Genomic DNA, 8,259 nt, shown 5'->3' with positions numbered 1-8,259 from the left:
CCTTAAATAACCTTTACATAACTTAGAAATAAGTTTTGAAGGCTTTGGTATGGCAAAATCCAGTTAATTCGCTTACATGGACTAAAATTGACAAACTGCGAAAGTATGCCGATTCGAACTGTAACAAACATTCCGGAACATGATCATGAGTTAAAAACACCTTAAATATCCTTTACATAGCTTAGAAATAGGCTTTGAGGGGTTCGGTGTGCTAAAATAAACTTTATGCTCATTCAGGGACTAAAAGCGTCAAAAAGTGCATAAGTTTGCATTTTCGCGCATAACTTACGTTCTGAATTCATCCGGATGTCCAAAAATTTATGCAAGCATTAAAATATTTTATTTTAGTGTTTGGCATGAGAAAAATCCATTCGTCGCGCAATTTGGATCGTTTTTCGCACTTATGCGCATTCCGTCGTAATTAAGCGAACATCGCAATCGTACGACCAAACGAACCGACATCCGGAATATTTTTGAGCATGTTTCAAGTTCCCTACACTTTAACTTCATCTTAGAGCCTTGAAATGAGGTTAACGGGGCTTAAACGTGCCAAAAATGGGCCAAAATACATGTTTCTGAAGTTCAGGGACTAAAACTGCAAATTCTGAATAGTCTGCCAGGCGGGCCGCGTAAGTGTCTACATGTATCTTACGCGGGCCGTGTAAGAAGCCCAGTAACAGAAAACCATTTTCTAAAATAGCAGCTGGTATTCATTGAAATTGGACATGCTTTTGATCAATCTAAGGGCAAATTTTGATGGTTTTCCAGTACCCCTTGTATTACAAAACAATGGGCACAAGTGGAGGGTCTAGATCAAAGCTCGTTTCCCGATAAACGATCCTAACGGTGGTCCATTTCCTATAAATACCCACTTGCTTTCACTTGCATTCCTCACATTTAATTTGATTCAAAGCTTTCTAAGTGGAAGTATATGCTTCCTACCTGAAAGCGAATCGAGTTAAATCTTGCGGGGACCTTCTGTAAGTATTCTTTCGCGTTTTTCATTCGTTTTAGCGTTAAAGTCAAACTGCGTTTGACTTTCTGCATTGACCAGTTTATGGTCAACGCGAAGTTCGTTTGAACTTCATAAGGTGAGCGTAATCACGATGGTTATAGTCCCTAGTGACTATACCTACTGATTACCACGTTATCTAGGCTCAGTGACGAGTCGTAGTTTCGGCCAAAATACGTTTTCTCGCGTATTTTGTAACCAAACTACTCTAGGGTATTAAAACCGTTTGTTTTAATACCAAACCTGTTTTCTAACTTTACTAAACATGTTCTAGCATGTTTAGCTCGTCACTTTTAGATTTGTGCTTGTTTAGGGTCGTAAAGGTAAGCAATCTAATCAATCGCTTGCACTTACGAACCCGACCCAATTGGTCGATCATTAAGGATCCGACCAAATACTTTAGGTGACCATAGTTGTATAGGGAATAACCTTCCGAGGTTATACCTTATGGTCACGTCGTTTAAATGGTTGTATGATAAGTAGTTTTTATGCCTTAGGTAAATTACCAAAATGCCCTTTTCACGCTAAAATTCATTTTAAGCCTATGTAACATAACTTTTGACATCTAAACTGATTTAGCAACGATATTAAGCATGTTAAGGCATATTTTGCTTGTCATAGGGCTAGTTAGGCGTTCCGAACGCGTTTTACGCGAACGACGCGTTAAAGTGGCATAAGCTACCTAAACGGGTCGTAACGGGTCAAAAGCACTTAGGATAGGTTTCATTTTAGTATGTAGGCTTTGTCAAACCATATTACATAAGTTCCCACACTTATTTGGTTTACAAACGCTCGTACTACCCGATCCTCCGATAGGTCCGTTTATTAATGTAGATACCTATATTAGGTGTCGTTCGAATCCGTGATCTTCTAGCTTGCTTGGTGGATATCTAAAGTCTATTGAGCAATCTCAAGTGAGTACATAGTCCCCTCTTTTACTGTTTTCCAAACATTTTGGGGTGAAACACATGTGCCTACTTGTTACTTTCGTGCTTTCTTGTTTTCACATCATATGTTTGCTATGTTCTTTAGTAAACTTATAGTACTTGATTTCATTACATTGTTTTGCTACATATGTTTACTTGGCGTATTAGCACATCGTTTTACATTACATTTTTGCTATGTATGTTTACTGAGCATGCTAGCACCTTGATTTACATGACTTTTCTGCTTTGTATGTTAACTTAGCATACTTAGTACATTGTTTTCATATAACATGTTTACATTTGGTATAACATTTGGTTTGCATAAACGGAACTTATATACATTCATTAACATTAGCTACGCCACTCGGTAGTAAGTAATGGTACCATAGGACTTGACAAATCCCGTTCCTGACATCCTAGGTTTGTTTGGATGAAAGGAATGATTGAATCCGAAAACATGTCTTTTGATAACCTTTACTTAGGGTTATCCGTCTGTCTCAAGGCTTGAATGTATGCGTTAACTTACCACATAAATGTTTGTATCATTAAAACATGCTATTACTTTGCAAAACATAACTTTTTGATATACTCAAAATACTTTGTTTTGTACATATATACATTTGGTTTAAGTGGACACATTTTACTTAACATACATAACATTTGTTACACATAGATGACTACATTTTGGACTTTTAAACATACGACAATGGTTTAGACAAGAACATTTGATGGTTGGTTTAAACATGGACTTTATACATTTGGTGGTTTGTTTAAGTGACTTAAGTAACGATATGTGTGTAGTATGATACAAGCATGGTGGATACGCCGCTGGTACTTCCTATATATAAGTGCTTGTATCATATTACATGTCGTAGCGTTACTTTAATCATTTAGTTTGGACTTGTACATTTTAAGCAAATAACATATTTTTCACAAGACTTTTTTTTTACAAAAACAACTTGTTTTATACAACTTATTTTTACTTGGTTATTCTTTTAACCATACATTATTCTTTCATATATATACATATTAACTGATTTACTATCGCTTTTCAAACATTTTATAAAAGCAAACACTTAAACTAGATTCATGACAAGTCTTCATTAAACATTTTCTTAAACCTAAGTCATGAATCCTGTTTTTACAAAACCTATGTTACTCACAGGCATTTTTATGCTGACGTACCTATTTTCACATGTGTTTTCAGGAGCTGTTGCTTAGGATGTTGATCGTGACACTAGGGCGGACCTGTGCCTTAGAGACTTAAAATGAAGATAGACTTAGTTTAATTTATGTGATGTACTCTTGTATCTTTTGTTTAAGACAATGAAACTAGTTTGTTTGATAAATAAAATATAACTTTTTGTGCCATGGTTGTGAAACAATAATTCTGTTACAACACTCCCCGACGTTTCTGCCACGATTTGATGTTTTACGTGGATGGGGTGTGACACCGCAGCCTAACACTTCCAGTCGTTTATCATCGCCGGTTCTAACTTCTTTCTTTACAGATTCATCCAGTTTGATGAATAACTCTCTGTTTCCCGTCATGTGGTTACTGCAACCACTATCTAAATACCAACAGTCATCCTTGACTGTTTCCTCCATATTGAAGATCATGAACATTGTATCGTCTTGTTCATTGATTTCCTCGTCTCTATGGATTAACACACTGTCAGATTTCTCGTTATCATCCTTCCGATGACAAAACTTGGTCGTGTGCCTAATTTCTGACAATTATAACATCTGATTAAAATCCAGTTTCGACCCTTGTTTTTGTCGCGTCCCTTTCCCCCTGTTTCGTTCCTTGTTGGGTTAACTCGGTCTTGATTGGAATTTTGCATTTGAAATGCATGTTGGGTTGGGACATCTTCATAACGTTTTAATCTCAGTTCACGAGATTGTAAAATTCCCATCAATTCCTCAGTAGAAACACTATCTAAATTTTTCGTTTCTTCCACAGTTATCACCACAGACTCATAATTTCGAGTCAGACTTCGTAGGATTTTCTCTACGATTCGTTGTTCACTAATTGATTCTTCGTTCATTCTTAATTGGTTAACAATAAGAATTGTTCTATTGAAAAAATCTTCAATTGATTCTCCTTCCCTCATTTTTAATGAATCAAATTCACATCGAAGAGATTGAAGTTTAATTGTTTTTACCCGATTTTCTCCGCGATAAGATTTGTGCAGAATATTCCATGCTTCTCTCGATGATGTTGCTAGAGCAATTCTTTCGAATATGGTGTAGGTCCCGTTTTTCCGGTGGATCGATAACGAAAACCTTATCCTTGTTTATCACAAACACGGTAACGGGTGCGGAATCCCCGTGACGGTGCAAACCAAACGCAATGTAAAATAAACAACACGGTTTAACCAAAGAAACACAATCTATTGATTAAACGGGATGAGAACCGATACAAAATATACAAACAATGTTTGAAGTAAACCTCTCACGGTGAGTATGCTCTCATCTATTTCACACAGAAACTGTGAGGGGTATTTATACTTTACACAGACACAAACTATGACGATACGCTACGAAGCCACGACGAAACACTAAAGTCGACGAAACACTATCTGTTTCGTCGACATACATATTAATCTTATTCTTTGTTTCGTCGATTGTAGTGGAGCCCAAATACTAGTCAAAGTCTAATTCAAGTCTTCGGCCCATATGAAGTGAATTACGGCCCAGATGATGTTTCTGTTGACAACTTTCATAAATTCAACATAAGACAAATCTGTGACATCACCATGACATCACAATGATGATGTCATGGTGATGTGTAAACGGGAATGGCTCTGCGGCTCTCCGTGCTTCGCGTGTCGAACTCTGGGGCGCATGACGGGGGAATGTCATGACATCGGGCTTGAGCCGTACCTAACCGAGTCGAAACCAAGTCGAACCGAGCCGAGTCGCGTCCACACAAAGTGTATCAACAAACTCTCCCTTGGACGCTACTCGTGATGGTTCGTCTTCTGTGTCGGAGGATCTTCAAAGTCTTCACGCTTCGTAAGAAGAAAGTGTACCAACAAACTCCCCATTTCATTTAGGAAGTGTGTTAACAAACTCCCCCTTAGAATGAGCTCTCCTTTGAGTCATGCTTGTGAATCTTTTGATCTTCAATTCTTCAGATCCTTGTGGTGTTGATGAAGGGTCAGCGGCAACTCCATCATCTTTATCCTTTGAGTGCCTCCGCGTCGTGTCATCATTCCGAAGCTTGTTATCGAACATGTTCTCCTCGCCTTTAACATCTGCACATGCAAGAAATCTAAACGCATAATGAGAACAACCGCTTGGAATATAGTTTCCATAAACAAACGACACATGTGTGACAATTTCTCAATCAAACACCGACCGACAACAGTTTGAAAGTTTAGAAAATGATCAATTTTAGTCCTTTAACTTTCAAAACTTGTTAACTTCGACCGTTTACGAAGATGCAATTGTTTTCCGGCTTAAAATCAGGATTTTGGGTAGGATAGACTCGAGTTCCAACATCGGTCAATCAAAAATAAACCAGAAGCAAAATCTTTTTGGATTTTATAAAGTTTATATTAAAACACACCTAAAATCTTTTTGGAATTTTCATTTGTCAAAAGTAAAGACGGAAAACAATAAGTAAATATATACAAATATGCAGAAACTGAAAACAGTAAATAAATATTTACAGACATTCTTTTTGTGAGTTTCGAGGGCAAGAGAATCAAATCAGTGTACGGTCACGCCAAAACGCTCTTTTGTTCAATTTGTTAACATTTAGATAAGCATCCTATAACAATTATCGGTATTTTTGTCCACATAAGCTCAACTTATCAGATGTAATCATGGCGAGGGGATACATTAAGGTATGATTTATACTTACCGACTGGTGTTCATCCACACACGACACATTCCCGTATCAAGGTATGCACGAGAGTTCATCTTATCGGTGAGTATACCATTTATCATCTGTTTGACCGTATATGATGTGAGAAACTCACTTATTTTCATTTGAAAACAAGCCCTATGTGATAGAATCACTTATTGATGAGGAACTTGATTTTCATATGCATGAGGGCACAGGAGCAAGTCCGTGAACAGGTCAGTACTTTCGTACAGCAGAGAGACGAACTTGACTCCCGCAAAGAATCTGTGATATATTATCACTTATTTTGAGGCAATCTCTCAAAAGAAATTTCGGTACTAAGACCATATGCCAATGTGCGGTTCCCACCTGGTCTTCAGTCGATTTAAAGTTTATATCACCCTGCACACTTTAAAATGATTGTGAGCCTACCGATACATCTTATATAGAGATGCTTATCGTTTTTCATTTAAGGTTTAAAGAGGTTTGGACAGACCACTGATTTACTATCATTTTCTCTTTTTCTCGCCAGGAAACTCATTTTTGATCTTCTATTGTTTTTGTGTTTTTGAAATTTTTCGATGTTTTTGGATTTTTTAAAATTTGGATTTACTCCCCCTAAAATCAACAAACTATGATAAATTAAGAAAACACAAACAAATATTTACGAAAACGATTTCCCGATGATGGTTAACTCATGTTTTACCTCAATGTCGTTTACCAAAATTAATTTTAATCAGAAATGATTTTATCGAATTTTGGGAAAATGAGTTGGCACGTCGGTAAGCGGTGCAGACCATGACAACATTGACGAGTTTCATATTGAAACAATCACGTGTGAGGTGATATTTAAGATCAATGTGTCTGGCCAAAGAGTGTTGTACGAGATGATAAAATTCATAAAGCAGCTTAAATATCGACAAGCATAGGAGAGATTGGAAATTCAAAACCGTAATCTGCAACTGCTTCATGCATTGCCAGAAATCCGAGTGCTCTCCTTAACTGGATATCCACCCGGTGTGGATTTCAATGTCGATTTTGTAGCTACTGAAAAATCTCTTCACAGCAACACGATCAAAAACCTTTGGTTCCGGCTGGTCTTCCACATTGCACCAGCGAAGGTCTTTGTCTTTCTCTTTCAGAAGTAGTGTGCGGTTGTTCAATCCATGCCAAGGCATCCGCACACTCGGTTGGTTTGTTCAACAAACACATTTTCTCTAATCACACCGCGAAGAAATGTATACTACACGTTCATTTTGTTGATTGTGAACTTCAGACGTGCTGCAGGTGCGTACACTTTGATTGAATCTATCCCGGGGACCCGATTAAAGCCTTTAACAATCACATTTAATGAATGATTTTCATTTTGTCGAAGTTTCCAATTTCTTTCAACAGACAATTATGTCAACTTTTTCTTTTTCTCTCCATCAAAGGCAACAGTTTCTTTTGTCGCCTATCTTGTGCAAGGACGCTCCACTATCAACAATCTTACGACTATCGAAAGTTCCTCCTGGAACATCCTACACACTCACTCAGAGATTAGTTGGACAGGGGGACCCAAGCCTTCATAGACTTGGGTTGCCCTTGAGAATCAAGAAATGTAATTTCAATTTCCTGATGATTTTCAAACACAACACCTCCCCCTGAACTTTCACCCGTTTTAGGTTTCCAAGTTTGTTTTTGTTTACCAGTTTAATTCTTGTAAACAGATTTTGAAACTTCTGGTTTTAATGATTATGAAGAACTTGGTTCCTTTTTTACCGTTTTGACTTCAGATTTTAAAGCCTTTTCAACAGTTTTGATGTTTTGACGTCGTTGTTTCGTTTCTTGTTCCTTAACAGTTCTTTTATCATGTTTTGGTGAAACGGGACGACGTTGAGGGTGAACCTTTTCAGGTGGTGCTTTCTCAACAAAATTTGGTTTGGGTGAGTTTGTGCAGTCTTTAATGATGTGCCCAAACTTCTCACCTTTGAAACACGTTCTCCTTTCAACAAACTTAGGAGAATCTGATCGACGACCTGACGTAGAAGTTGTAGACCCAGAGGTACTAGCTTCACACCCATTTGTGTGTTGAGTGTAATTGTTATCATTATTACGTTTCAAAATGTTGACTTTTTGAACAAAATCGATATTTGAGTTATTTTCAAAAGTCTCCACTTTATCAGTACCTTTGGAGGCCACAAACTTAACGTCTTTTGTTTTCTTCTTGTAACGAGCTCCTTTTGATCCAACCTTAGCCTTTGGCTTTGGAGCTCGTTGTTGTTGTTTACCCTTAAAAGCAATTGGTTGTTGCTTTGTCGGTGATTTTTGGTTTCCAAATTGTTTTCTAATTTCTGATTTTGGAACAGGATCACATTGTGTTACCACAACTCCGGGAATGGTCTTTCCCAAAAATTTATTCGTGTTGTCCTCAAAAAGTTTATCAATCAAAGATGGATTGACAATTTTAATTGGAAAATCATCGTCCG

This window comes from Helianthus annuus, chromosome 6 (assembly GCF_002127325.2).
Source record: "Helianthus annuus cultivar XRQ/B chromosome 6, HanXRQr2.0-SUNRISE, whole genome shotgun sequence".
In the NCBI taxonomy this organism is placed as follows: Eukaryota; Viridiplantae; Streptophyta; class Magnoliopsida; order Asterales; family Asteraceae; genus Helianthus; species Helianthus annuus.
Note: the sequence above shows the minus strand (reverse complement) of the source record.